The 3,928-nt window shown below is 28.0% G+C and overlaps 1 pseudogene; it reads right to left on the bottom strand.

Annotated features, from left to right (window-relative positions):
• Window positions 1-2,127: 2,127 nt before the first annotated feature.
• On the bottom strand, window positions 2,128-3,547 carry LOC126548919 (uncharacterized; annotated as a pseudogene).
• Between the last annotated feature and the right edge of the window lie 381 nt (window positions 3,548-3,928).

Here is a 3,928-nt window from a genome sequence, read left to right as displayed (position 1 = left end):
AAACTATGTAAATTATTCTATAATCAATTATAATCTAATATATTGCTTATTTGCTTCTCAATATTATGTTGGTCAACAAATCAGTTTAGCCAATTGATGTGAACAAAACACACTAATTAATACTGTTACTACTTACTACAGTTAGTACAGCTGATGTACATTGTACAGTAGTATAGACTCATTCTATTCCCACTCAATTTTTTTTTAAAGAAATTTCTCGAGAGGCTGGGGAATATTCCGGGAATACTCCCTGTTCCCGGGAACATTCCTTGGGGAATATTCCTAGTGGCACATCAACTTATACTACTACTGTTAATTTGTCGAATAGGTTCTAGTAAAAATGTTAATCTACTTAGAACTAATTATAAATTATTACTGTTATTAGAATTAAAATGTATGTATATTAAGTAAATAACACCTACGATGCTACAATCTTTTCACCATTAGGTAATGATCTCCGAACATTCCATTTAGTGTTAGTTATTTGTTGGTATTCTGATATCCATTTATCTATGTCTTCCATATTCTGTAAGTTACTCCTAACTTCCTTAATATAATTTTTAGCACTCTTTAAGTATATTCTATTATAAATTATAATTATAACAATAACATTCTAATCTTCATAATATAATATCATAATTATATGATAAGATTATTATATGATAGTGAACTTTTAGGCGGCAAATTAAAATAGGCCAATCAGAAGGATCAAATCGATCTTAGGTCCATAACACGGTGCAGTATGTTAAAATGCGCCCCGGGCAAATGTATTGTCGGGAAAATGGTGGGGCAACTGAATGTCGGGAAAAAGTACTGATCCCAGTTTAGTCCCTGCCCTTAATCCTTCTTGCTGTTCAATTTCGTATAACATTTTTATATATTTCCAACATATGTTTTCTCCTTTTGAATTTATTATTACTGATTTGAATTCCCATGCATTACGTATCAGTTTAAGCATATGGGCAGGGTCATAGTATATATAAAGTTTTTGTCTATGATTATTTATTATATATGGCTTTCCATTATCCATATTAAAGTTTGCACCAAGTTCTGTACACATTTTACTGTTAACTGATGCACCATCAAATGTCACAGAACATAAATGTATACCTGTATCATATAAAAGGTCAATAGCTTTAGTTAATAAATTGGCTCTCTCACCTCCGTTTAATCCATCTATTAAAAAATATTCAATTGGCATTTTCCAATATCTATTAATTCCTACTACTAAAAATAGTAATGCATTTTTAGCCAATGGTATATCATCATTTTCATTTGAGTATTCTGCACCCATATTAATATAGCCGTGTATCTTTTTTTGACTGTCCATTTCAACATAACGTTTTATGCACATTTCGTCAATGACTAAATTGCAGTAAATTGGACGATTTTTTGCCTCATTAGCAATTGCTTCAAAGGATTCCTAAGAGAAACCTGGGTTCCCATTTACAACCATATACCACCTACGTAGTGTCCTAGGATGAGGAAGTAATTTACCAAAAGTTTTTCTTATATAATTATACGCTTTAGGAGAATAATACTGGAGGGTTACAGAAAATTATTTAATTTCTTCTGTATAAGGCTGCTTTTTTCCAGACAGACCATTTTTAATGAGTTTTTCTAGTATATCTGAACCCAGTGCCTAATAAAAAAATTAACTTTAAAATATTATGGTAAATTGTGAGAGCCAATTAAAAAAAAAAAAAAAAGAATAAAAAAAAATAGTAAAATTCAAACACAAAATTATATTGTATTACAACAAGTACAATATTAGTTAAGAATAACATTCAAGAATATATACAAGTGTTTTCCAAACCAAGAGTCGAACATTGCACTGATGATTACAATTTTCATATTTTACTAATTTTTTTATTATTTATTTATTATTTGTATTTGTTATTCAGTATTGTATTTTATAAAAATTCAATGATAAAATTGATTACAAAAAAATTTTAATTATTTATGGCATACTTGATTTTTTTTTTAGTAGGGGTTGAGTACCCCATAAAGATTAAATAATTTATGGGTCGCTATTGCAAAAAGTTTAGGGAATACTGTAATATACTTAATACTAGATATTATATAACATAAAATATCAAAAGATACATATTAAATTAATATATAAACATAATACAACAAAAATTACGTTGTTAATTTTCAAATTTTGTTGTTAATGACATTTCATTGTTTTATTTGATGTAGGTACTAGGTACCTATGTGTTGACAATAACAAAGTCTGGTTAAGTTCTCCCATGAACATGTAAACAATTTATTAGTAAACAATTCATTAGTAAACAATCAATTAGTAAACAATTTAAATTAGAATAATGATAGGTACCTTTAAATTATCAGCAGCAAAATCTGTCATTGATGACTTCTTCTTCAGAATCTCCAATAAATCATTTAATGTTTCGACTTTTTTCTCTAAACGTTTACACTTTTGTTTCAGATTTTTATTTTTTCTCCTCAGTTGTGAAACAGTTGGTTTAATAACTTTAAAATTTCTTGCAGCACGATTAGGTGTTTCAAAGTCTCTTAAACTCAAATCACCAAATTGACTACTATTCCAAATAAGTTTTTTTTTAGGACATCTAGTGTTAACAAATACCATTTAAATTAAGCTTGAGTGATTTAGTATAGGTAGGTAAATAGTTTTAAAAAATATGAAACATATTTACATACATTTTGGGAGAAGTCACTAAAGAAGATGTTCTACCTTCTTCCGTTTAGGTATTGAAGGTGTTCTATAAATCACTCTAGAAAACAGACATTATTAATGAATTTGGTACAGAAATCGTAATACATAATTTTAACTTTTAACAAATAAAATACTTACTGTGAATAGTTATCAGTTCCAGAAGTACTAAGTATTCGTGAGCAAGATTCACCATCAGAATTATGAACAACACTAAAAAGAAAGTTTTTTTTAATTTTAATTTGCAACAATAAATAAAATACGTACATATTATTTAACATTTTAGGAGACGAATGTACAGCATTGGCACTAGAAAACAGGCATAATTAATATTTTGTATAGTAATGCCAGTAATGGTTATTGGTTATACTTAGTTTTAACTTTTAACAAAAAAATACATACTATGAATAATTATCAGATTCAGAAGTACTTGGAATTGGTGTGCAAGACTCATTATCTGAACAATATTGAACAACGCTAAAATGAAAGTTTTTGTTGAACTACATTTTATACTTAAATTTTCATTAATAAATAAAATACACTATTCTTACAATGGTATAACATCTGGCTTTAATATTTTTTTAGCATTACTAAATATATAACAATCACTTGTAAAGTGATTTCCGCAAACATATTGCCAATCACCAATTTGTTGCAAACCTAATGTTGATGCCCATTTTTGCCTTTTTTCCAAATTCTTAGGAAATTTAACCATCATAATTATTAATTAACATTGAATATCTGATATTACTAATTTAAAATAATCCATAAGGGACTATGATCCTACCTATGAAATGGTATATCTTTATTATCCTTCGATGAAACATTTCAAACTTTGCAAATATGAACCATAGTTCTAATATAAATATTCAATTTGGATTTTGGACTTAGGAGTAAACTAGTCAAAAAAAATGATGAAATGAATTATAATATAGGTAACAGCCAACAGGTAAAATTACTAAAATTAAATTTATATTATTATACAATATTGTTGCGTGCCAGTATCAGATTTGAATCCAAATGGTTAATTTGAATGAAAGTTAAACTTAGTAACGTAATATGTTTTTATTGCATATAAACAAAATACATGTAACAAATAAATAAGTGGTTGAGTGACGTGAAAGTGCTCAGTTGTTGATAGCTTTGGTACATCTGCCGTTGCTGGTCTTCGGGCTCCGTTATATATTGTGGTGCGTCTCTTTGTTTACGTCGTGTGGTCGCCTTCTGGGCGAA

Source organism: Aphis gossypii, chromosome 1 (assembly GCF_020184175.1).
Source record: "Aphis gossypii isolate Hap1 chromosome 1, ASM2018417v2, whole genome shotgun sequence".
Classification (NCBI taxonomy): Eukaryota; Metazoa; Arthropoda; class Insecta; order Hemiptera; family Aphididae; genus Aphis; species Aphis gossypii.
The sequence above is the reverse complement of the archived record's forward strand: the minus strand, read 5'-3'. Positions and strand labels throughout refer to the sequence as shown.